The 11,256-nt window shown below is 48.0% G+C and overlaps 1 protein-coding gene across 1 annotated transcript in view; it reads right to left on the reverse strand.

The window, feature by feature from the left end:
- The window catches only part of ptprc (protein tyrosine phosphatase receptor type C), a 210,050-nt gene extending 199,088 nt beyond the window's left edge, over positions 1–10,962 (reverse strand). The window contains exon 1 of the mRNA XM_068037643.1: positions 10,945–10,962. The gene's annotated coding sequence lies outside the window, so the exon portion shown is untranslated. The remainder of the gene's footprint in view (positions 1–10,944) is intronic.
- Positions 10,963–11,256: the final 294 nt, after the last annotated feature.

Genomic DNA, 11,256 nt, shown 5'->3' on the forward strand with positions numbered 1-11,256 from the left:
TGGAGGACCCACAAACATTCCCATCCACAATGATGGCGGAGCCCAGCACGTCAGTGCAAAAGACAAGTCTGAAGCATTTGCAACCATGAAGTCTCATGGCGTCAGGTCAAACATGGGCAAGGAAACCTCCTGCTGATTACCACCTACCACCAACTGCCACCCCCCCACCGCCCCCTTGGCTGATGAATCAATGCTTCCATGTTGAAAGCCAACTGGAAGGAAGCACTGAAGACAAGAGCACAGAACGTGCTATGGGTGGGGAACTTCAATGTCCATCACCAAGAGTGGCTCGGTAGTACCATTACTGACCGAGCAAAAGGACATAGCTGCGAGACTGGGTCTGTGGCAGGTGGTGAGGGAACCAACAAGAGGGAAAAACCTACTTGACCTCGTCCTCACCAATCTACCTGTTGCAGATGCATCTGTCCATGACAGTATTGGTAGGAGTGACCACCACACAGTCCTTGTGGAGATGAAGTCCCGTCTTCATATTGATGATATCCACCATTATGTTGTGTGTCACTACCATCGTGCGAAATGGGATAGATTTCGAGCAGATCTAACAACGCAAAACTGGGTATCCATGAGGCACTGTGGACCATCAGCAGCAGCAGAATTGTACTCAACCACAATCTGTAACCTCATGGCCCGGCATATCCTTCACTCTACCATTAGCATCAAGCCGGGGGACTAATCCTGGTTAAATGAAAAGTGCAGGAAGGCGTGCCAGGATCAGCACCAGGCATACCTAAAAATGAGGTGTCAGCCTGGTGAAGCTACAACAAAGGACTACTTGCATGCCAAACAGTGGAAGCAGCATGCAATAGACAGGGATAAGTGATCCCACAATCAGGGGATCAGATCTATGCTCAGCAGTCTTGCCACATTCAGTTGTGAATGGTGGTGGACAATTAAACAACAATTGTGGAGATCCACAAATATCCCCATCCACAATGATGGCGGAGCCCAACACATCAGTGCAAAAGACAAGGCTGAAGCATTTGCAACCATCTTCAGCCAGATATGCTGAGTGTATGATCCATCACAGCCTCCTTCTGAGGTCCCCAGCATCACAGATGCCAGTCTTCAACCAATTCGATTCACTCATGTGATATCACTCTCTTTGGCCTCCTTATCTCGAGAGACAATGGGTAAGCACCTGGAGGCGGTCAGTGGTGTGTGGAGCAGTGCCTGGAGTGGCTATAAAGGCCAATACTAGAGTGACAGGCTCTTCCACAGGTGCTGCAGAAAAATTTGTTTGTCGGGGCTGTTACACAGTTGGCTCTCCCCTTGCGCTTTTGTCTTTTTCCCTGCCAACTGCTAAGTTTCTTCGAATCGTCACACTTTAGCCCCGCCTTTATGACTGCCTGCCAGCTCTGGCGATCACTGGCAACTGACTCCCACGACTGGTGATCAATGTCACAGGACTTCATGTCGCGTTTGCAGACGTCTTTGAAGCGGAGACATGGACGGCCAGTGGCGAGCACGCTGTACAATGTGTCTTTGGGGATCCTGCCATCTTCCATGCGGCTCACATGCCAAGCCATCTCAAGCGCTGCTGACTCAGTAGTGTGTATCAGCTGGGAACGTTGGCTGCCTCGAGGACTTCTGTGTCGGAGATACGGTCCTGCCACCTGATGCCAAGTATTCTCTGGAGGCAGCGAAGATGGAATGAATTGAGACGTCGCTCTTGGCTGACATACATTGTCCAGGCCTCGCTGCCATAGAGCAAGGTACTGAGGACACAGGCTTGATACACTCGGACTTTTGTGTTCCGTGTCAGTGCGCCATTTTCCCACACTCTCTTGGCCAGTCTGGACATAGCAGTGGAAGCCTTTCCCATGCGCTTGTTGATTTCTGCATCGAGAGACATGTTACTGGTGATAGTTGAGCCTAGGTAGGTGAACACCTGAACCACTTCCAGAGTGTGGTCGCCAATATTGATGGATGGAGCACTTCTGACGTCCTGCCCCATGATGTTCGTTTTCTTGAGGCTGATGGTTAGGCCAAATTCATTGCAGGCAGCCGCAAACCTGTCGATGAAACTCTGCAGACACTCTTCAGTGTGAGATGTTAAAGCAGCATCGTCAGCAAAGAGGAGTTCCCTGATGAGGACTTTCCGTACTTTGGACTTTGACTCATGGCCCTCCTGCCTTGGGCGCTATGGCGTTGGAAGGATGAATGAGAACGGGCAGAAACTGGTTGGGTTGTGTACCTATCATAACCTCTGCATCACCAACTCGTTCTTTCACACTAAACCCTGTCACCAGGTATCATGGAGGCACCCAAGATCACGTTGTTGGCACCAGCTAGACCTCATCGTCACAAGGCGAGCCTCCTTAAACAGTATTCAAATCACACGCAGCTTCCACAGTGCGGACTGCGACACCGACCACTCCCTGGTGTGCAGCAAGGTTAGACTCAGACCAAAGAAGTTGCATCATTCCAAGCAGAAGGGCCACCCGCGCATCAACAAGAGCAGAATTTCTCATCCGCAGCTGTTACAAAAATTTCTAAATTCACTTGTAACAGCCCTTCAAAACAATCCCACAGGGGATGCTGAGACCAAGTGGGCCCACATCAGAGATGCCATCTATGAGTCAGCTTTGACCACCTACGGCAAACGTGCGAAGAGAAATGCAGACTGGTTTCAATCTCATAATGAAGAGCTGGAACCTGTCATAGCTGCTAAGCACACTGCACTGTTGAACTACAAGAATGCCCCCAGCGAGTTAACATTCGTAGCACTTAAAGCAGCCAGAAGCACTGCACAAAGAACAGCCAGGCGCTGCATAAGTGACTACTGGCAACACCTATGCAGTCATATTCAGCTGGCCTCAGACACCGGAAACATCAGAGGAATGTATGATGGCATTAAAAGAGCTTTTGGGCCAACCATCAAGAAGATCGCCCCCCTCAAATCTAAATCAGAAGACATAATCACTGACCGACGCAAACAAATGGACCGCTGGGTTGAGCACTACCTAGAACTGTACTCCAGGGAGAATGTTGTCACTGACACTGCAGCCCAGCCTCTACCAGTCATGGATGAGCTGGACATACAGCCAACAAAATCGGAACTCAGTGATGCCATTGATTCTCTAGCCAGTGGAAAAGCCCCTGGGAATGACAGCATTACCCCTGAAATAATCAAGAGTGCCAAGCCTGCTATACTCTCAGCACTACTTGAACTGCTATGCCTGTGCTGGGACGAGGGAGCAGTACCCCAGGACATGCGCGAGGCCAATATCATCACCCTCTATAAAAACAAAGGTGACCACGGGGACTGCAACAACTACCATGGAATCTCCCTGCTCAGCATAATGGGGTAAGTCTTCGCTCGAGTCGCTCTAAACAGACTCCAGAAGCTGGCCGAGCGCGTCTACCCTGAGGCACAGTGTGGCTTTCGTGCAGAGAGATCGACCGTTGACATGCTGTTCTCCCTTCGTCAGATACAGGAGAAATGCCGCGAACAACAGATGCCCCTCTACGTTGCTTTCATTGATCTCACCAAAGCCTTTGACCTCGTCAGCAGACGTGGTCTCTTCAGACTACTAGAAAAGATTGGATGTCCACCAAAGCTACTAAGTATCATCACCTCATTCCATTACAATATGAAAGGCACAATTCAACATGGCGGCACCTCATCAGACCCCTTTCCTATCCTGAGTGGCGTGAAACAGGGCTGTGTTCTCGCACCCACACTTTTTGGGATTTTCTTCTCCCTGTTGCTTTCACATACGTTCAAGTCTTCTGAAGAAGGAAATGTGATCTCAAGAAACAGTTAAAGGCATTGGATACTGCAAAGCCTTTGGACCTTGACAACATCCCAGCAATAGTATTGAAGAACAGTGCTCCAAGACTTGCCGCGCCCCTAGCCAAACTGTTCTAGTACAGATACAACACTGGCATGTCCCTGACAATGTGGAAAATTGCTCAGGGATGTGCTGTCCACAAAAAGGTCAAATCCAATCCAGCCAATTACTGCCCCATCAGTTTACTCTCGATCATCAGTAAAGTGATGGAAGGCATCGTCAACAGTGCTATTAAGTGGCACTTACTCAGCAATAATCTGCTTACCAATGCTCAGTTTGGGTTCCCCAAGGGCCACATGGCTCCAGACTTCATTACAGCTTTAGTCTAAATGTGGACAAAAAAGCTGAAATCAAGAGGTGAGGTGAGAGTGAAATTTTTTTATATTCATTCATGGGATGTGGGCACCGCTGGCTAGGACAGTATTTATTGCCTAATTGCTCGAGAAGGTGGTGGTGAGCTGCCTTCTTGAACCGCTGCAGTCCTTCTGAGGTAGGTACACCCACAGTGCTGTTAGGAAAGGAGTTCCAGGATTTTGAACCAGCGACAGTGAAGGAACGGCGATATAGTTCCAAGTCAGGATGGTGTGTGACTTGGAGGGGAACTTGCAGATGGCGGTGTTCCCATGCACTTGCTGCCCTTGTCCTTCTCGGTGGTAGCAGTCATGGGTTTGGAAGGTTTAAGGAGCCTCGGGCGTTGCTGCAGTGCATCTTGTAGATGGTACACACTGCTGCCACTGTGCATCAGTGGTGGAGGGAGTGAATGTTTGTGGATGGGGTGCCAGTCAAGCGGGCTACTTTGTCCTGGATGGTATCGAGCTTCTCGAGTGTTGTTGGAGCTGCACACAACCAGGCAAGTGGAGAGTATTCCATCACACTCCTGACTTGTGCCTTATAGATGGTGGACAGGCTTTGGGAAGTCAGGAGGTGAGTTACTTGCCGCAGGATTCCTAGCCTCTGACCTGCACTTGTAGCCATGGTATTTACATGGCTACTCCAGTTCAGTTTCCAGTCAATGGTAACCCCTAGAATGGTGATAGTGGGGGATTCAGCAATCGTAATGCCATTGCATGTCAAGGGGGGCGACAGAGAGAGAGAGATAGGCAGACAGAGGGAGAGGGAGAGGGAGTGATCACGATCACTCCTGACAGATGGACATCTATCTGGAATACTCCACACTGCTACAAGTGTGCTAGCAAACATTGATTACTTGTGCAAGCAAAAAATGCCAGGTATCTCACTTAATCAGTGTCCAACATAGTGATGAGAAAGTAAGTCAATAGATTAATCTCCTCATTTAAAGCTCCTTCACAAAAATGCACATGTTGTTTTGATTAATAGTATGATAATTATTTTCATGCCTTTATCTTTCCGAAATTGTCTCAATGGCTCCCCATGCAACATAAATTGTAATGTAGCCCTCCACATGAAAAGGTTAGATAATCCTGATCTAGAAGGACAAAGGCAGCAGACATCTGTGAACACCTGCAGGTTCCCCTCCATGCCACACACCATCCTAACTTGTAAATATATCACCGTTCCTTCACTATGACTGGGTCCAAAACCTTGAAGTCCCTCCCTAAAAGCACTGCGGGTGTACCTACACCAGATGGACTGCAGCAGTTCAAGAAGGCAGCTCATCAGCACCTTCTCAAGGTCAGATAGGAGTGGGTAATGAATGCTGGTCTTGCCAGCGATGCTCATAGCCCATAAAAGAATTTTTAAAAAGGAAGAGCCCTGGGCCTGAGGAGGGCACAGGAGAGGGATGGGAGTTTGGGAAGGCAACAGAGGCCAGAGGGTCTACTGGCGAAGATGGAGCTACCTGAAGATGTCAGAGAACCAGTGCCGCAGGAGACTGTGACTATCCATGCAGATGCTCACAGAGATTTGTGCTCTTGTCGTGGAAGACCTCACACCTGGCAACACTGGTTGCCATGCCCTGTTGGTAGCCATCACCCAGTGTGACCTTGAACTTCTTTGCCTCTGGCTCCTTGCAAGATCAGCTGCAGACCTTGGAAGCATCTTGTAAATGGCTGCACACTTTGCATCTCACAAGTCACTGATTTGTGAAAGCTGGGCAGTATATTGAATTGCAGACACAAAGGGCAATAGGTTTCGCCTCCATCGCTGGATTCTCCCAGGCACAGGGCATTATCGATTGTACCCATGTGGCCATTAAGGCACAGAGTGACCACCCAGTGAGATTCATCAACAGGAAGAGCTTCCACTCCTTCAACGTTCAACTGGTCTGCGACCACAACAAGAGCTTCCTCCATGTGTGCCCTTACTTTCCTGGAAGCTGCCATGACTCCTTCATCCTCGGCAGTCCAGGGTTCCGTAGCTCTTCATTCCACACCGAAATGCTGTGGATGGTTTCTAGTGGACAAGGGTTATCCTTTAAAAAGATGTCTACTCAACCCTTTACGTGACCCAAGAAGTAGCCACAAAGGGGCTACAACTGGACCATCTGCTCACAAGGCCATCAAGTTTCTAGAGATGCAGTTCTAATGCCCGGACTGGTCAGGTGGTGGCGACCTGTAGTACACTCCTGCAAGGGTCTTGTGCATTGTAGTGAGATCCATAACATGGCCCTCCAGCGAGGTGTGGACCTTGCAGAGAGTGAAGGCCTGGAAGGACACAGCTCATCGGAGAAAGAGGAGGAGCAGGATGAGGATCCAGAACACAGAGGTGTCGCAGCTGCACAGGGAGGTGGCCGGGCCCGGTGCAGGACCCGAGTGTCTCGGCAGGATGCCATCAATGTCAGGGATCATCTGATCCAGGCACGTTTCAGCTGTGCCCTTCTAACCCAGGAATTCAGCATGGTCTTGAACTTAATTTGATCTGCCTGTGAGAGCACGTCCATTGAAGATGCAGCCTGGAATCGATCCAATCTTACTACCAATGAATGATGCACATCTGTCCAGAGGTTTCACTATTCCCCTGCAAGGACCCTTGTTTCCCTTCACCACCTCTTCCCTCCTTTCCAGTGGTCACCATTGAAGAATGGAAGCACACAAGTCTGGCGTCATGTGTCAATGTTTTCATTGTGTTGAATAAGGGAAGTGCACATTTACAGGTGAGGCAAACCCCAGTAAACCACTCAGTGCTCTGCCTGATGTGATGGCCTCCACTCTCAGCCTCTTATACACGGTGCTCCCCTTGTAGCCTTGGATGAAGTAGACGCAGCCTGGTCACATGTCTTTACTTGTGACTGAGATGCACACGGACGTCATCCTCGTCATGGAGGTGCTAGTGGGGGGACCTTCAGAGGCTGCTGCACTGCATCAATCAGGGGCAGCCTCCATCAATCAGTCAGATGGTGATGATAATGGCGCACTGTGAGGGGTGGCACCCTCATCGGTGATAGCCTCAGCCCTTGGATGGCTAGAGGGGAGCATCAACTGGGCCACAACTGGCATGCACTTCAAACATTCTGCACCACCGGCGCCACTGATCAGTCAATGCTACTGAGTGTTGCATACATTCTGTGCAGGTCAGCATGTTGTTCCTGTATCCACTCCGAGTGCTTCCGCATATGGCTCTCCATGAGGTTGGCCACTCTCTCAATGGAGAAGCTCACGAGTTCAAACCCTGAGCCCTGGAGGCACACATGAGCTGGATGGACTCCTCCATTCTCAGCCCACAACCCTGTATTGCCTCAGGGAACTCCCACATGTGGGAACACATCTGTTGCTGGTGGTTTAAGTAGAGCCTCCTTTCCTGTGACTCGTGAGGCTCTGTATCTGTGTCCAGCTGAGCAGGGCTGTGTCGGTCCTCCATCTTCAGCTGCCTCTGCCTCTGTCACCTCCTCCTGCTCACTTGTAACATGCTCTTCACCCAGTGAGACCCATATGTAATTCTGCATGAGGACCCACCGCTGTGAGTGTATCTGCACTAGTGGAGTGTGCACTTGGAAGATGTGACGGTATATGCTCTGATGTCCGTTTCCAGTGCTTACCCCAGTGTCGCCATAGGACTCTGTTGTTCCCCCTCCACATCAGAACCTGTGGGAGACACTCGTCCTGTCAGCGCCCTTTCTCTGGCATTGTGCAACCATTTCTCCTGCAAGGACAAAAGAGAGAGGGATAAAGCACTGCTGGCCCCTGTGGCCAATGCCAGCAGCTTATTAACATAAGAAGCTACATGTATCAGTGCTGGCAAGTCCTTAGCAGTACTACGGCTCTGAGCCTTCCTGAGGGGGCAGTAAGTAGCCTGGGAACACATTCCTCCCAGGTTCAGGAGCAGCATGCACCCTCAAGCTCCTCAGCTGGTGTGTCTGTTGGAGGTTGATTACCCAGAGGCCTGACCTGAAGGTCTGCCATTACTTTCACCTTGCCAGAGTGAATAAGGTCATTGAACCTTTTCCAGCATCGGACTCGGCTCATCATGACCACAGTTCTGCTGCTGACAGTCTCAACAACCTGCAGCTTTGTTTGGAAGGGTGGCCTCCTACCACCCTCTGGAAAGAGGACCTCCTTCCTCTCCCTCACTGCCTCCAGAAGGACCTCAGGTAAGCGTAGGAGAAGCGAGGGGCAGCCCTGCACTGGATGCCAGCCCGCTCCCTTTCTTCTTCCATCACTGGCGCATCCATTCTTTCAGTCAAATGCCAGCCACAGTAATGGTTCCCGTGATGAGTTTAAATGGGGCCTGCACTTGCACAGTCCCGCCTCCCTTCCCACCCCCACAGCCACTAATTGTCCACCCAACCCGCCCTCTAGCCAATTAGCAGCTCACTACCACCATGAAAGTTGGAGGCTGTGACTACTTCCCTCCCTGGCTCATGAGCAAAAACACCAGCCCTTAGAACTAATCCCATAACTTTTAATCCATGAGCAACACTTGTTTTTCCCTGCATGGCTACTTCCCAATACTTCACCAGTGTCAGGCCATACATCCCACACATACCCTCTGTTTGGGATAGAAATGCAATACTGTACTAATGTGCCTCCTGGCTTGCTGTAGTCATGTGACCTCGACCATGGAGCACTCTGATTGGAGGCAGCCATCACAGTCAGTTTTCAGTAAAGACAGTGTACACACTAGACTGGTGTCCTGCGAGCTTGTAACACCCTCCTCTCCTCTGACACAAGGTTAATTCTCATTTCCCCATTCCATTCTCTCAGTCAGCAAGATCCTGTTTCCAAGAAGTCCCTCCCTTAATCCCTTCCTGCTTTCAAAATCCTTGTTATTTAACTTTGCCTTCAGATCACCACCCCAACCCCTGACACCCCTCCCTACTTCCCTAAATGTACCCACTCTCTCTCTCTCTCTCTTTTCCCATCTACTTGGCCTCCACTGTTGATTTTTCCCTCACCTTTCAAAACACTTGGAGCCATCTGCCTGCACATGAGAAGAACTATAGAAATGTACATATTTTGTTATTTGTTAATGGACCATGCAGACTTAGGAACTGAAAGGATTTTCATTAATGCTGCATCACTGTATTAGTTGATAGGGGCCTGTCCTTCCAACCAGCAAGTTTACTTGGAACCTGTGTGGTATATTAATAGTTTTCTTCTCTGGTAAACAAGCAGTATATAACAAAATACCCAGTAATACTCGGTACAAATATTCCACAAGTTCGTAATATTCCATTTGTAATGCTCTTTATTGGTCTAGCATGACTCTAGCATCTTGGATAATGGTGTGATTGTAATCATGAGAATTTCTACCAAAACACTCTTGTACTTGCAAGTGCATACTTTGTTTCAAATAAAAAATATTCACAAACTTTTTTCAGATTTCCTTGGTTTCCTGTCAAACTGCAGCAGAAAATCCCAGGCACTAAACAGCCAGTTCAGAGCACTGAATTTTGAGAGTTTATATTTAACGTAACAAAAATCACATATGATTATGAAAGTAAGAGGGGAGAAATTTATTTGCATAGCAGAGTGCAGTGCAGACTTAAATTGATTGATGGCGGCAGGCAATGCCATGAACTGTTACCTACACAACCCATGCAACGTTCTTCAATGATATCAATGAAGATTCTAGAAGTGCTGTTACAGGAACACATTTCCCCTCCTAAATGTCATAGCAACTCTGTAGGGAACTCAAAATTCTAGCCAGCTGAACTATGCATCTTCGTGGTTATCAGGAATATTCTCTCTCACAGCCAGCACCATAAAGATTTGGAGTTCAATTTGAGGCCTATTTTCCAAAATTGTCCTTTTTTGAGGCCTTAATTTATAATAATATGCTACCTACAAAAGGAAAAACATTCTCAGAATTCAGCCATGTACGATGAATAAATAGGCTGTACACAATCAAAGGTGCCAATTAGGAACATGGCTTTTCCAGGATCATTTTCACTCCCTTCCTGAAGCCACTACAAGCATGGTCAATCCTTCAAACATTGAACCCAGGCACAGATTGGCAGCACGATGTCCAATAGTGGGCAGTGTACCAGGTGAGCATGATTCTGTCCTTGCTTGACCTGCACGCATTTCATAACACAACTGGCACCTCTCAAGCCCAAGGGATATTGCAGTAGTGACCCTACCAGATAATCTTGCTGAGTCAGTAGGGAGTCCTGCTCTGTATTGATTGGGCCCCAGCTGAGTATTGTGTCCAATTCTGGACACCATACTTTGGGATGGATATCAAGGCTTTAGAAAGGGTCTAGAGGAGAATTGTTGGAATAGTACCAGGGATGAGGGATTTCAGTTACATGGAGAAGCTAGGGAAGCTGGGGTTGTTCTCCTTAGAACAGAGGTTAAGAGGAGATTTAATAGAGCGTTTCAAAACCATGACAGAGTAAGTAAGGAGAAACTGTTTCCAGTGGCAGAAGGGTTGGTAACTAGAGGACACAGATTTAAGGTAGTTGGCAAAAAAAAGGAGAGAGGAGGAGAAATCTTTTTTGTGCAGTAACTTGTTTTCTGAACTGCATTGCTTTTGAAAGGGTGGTGGGAAGCAGATTAATAAACGTTTCAAAAAGAAATTGGATAAATACTTGAAGGGGAAAAATTTGCAGGGCTATGGGGGAGAGGGCAAGGGAATGGATGAATTGGTTAGCTCTTTCAAAAGGCTAGCACAGGCAATGAATGGCCTCCTTCCATGCTATACTATTACATTATTTTATGATCGCAATACAGCATTTTTGTCACACTGAGGACTATGTAAAAACGTTTACCTTATTCTGGTCTCCAGTGCTGTCATAGAAGCTCATTCAGGATGTTTTGAATGGTCAGCTTTCTAATGGATTTCATTAAAACTGTTTCATGTGGTTCCCAAAGAAAGCTGAAGACTTGGGTTTGTGATTAAAATGTCCAGTAAAATTTCCACAGAAATAACCCTGTAAAGTATAAAATGAGAAGGCAGTTCAAAACATGAAAACATGAAACTAATGTCTGTAGTTTTCACTCTATTTTAACTTATGGGTCAGGAAGAAACTAAAAAAAAAGCTTTACCTGCTTAGATCTTTGACCTATTAATAGTCACCTCC

Source organism: Heterodontus francisci, chromosome 8 (assembly GCF_036365525.1).
Source record: "Heterodontus francisci isolate sHetFra1 chromosome 8, sHetFra1.hap1, whole genome shotgun sequence".
Lineage (NCBI taxonomy): Eukaryota > Metazoa > Chordata > Chondrichthyes > Heterodontiformes > Heterodontidae > Heterodontus > Heterodontus francisci.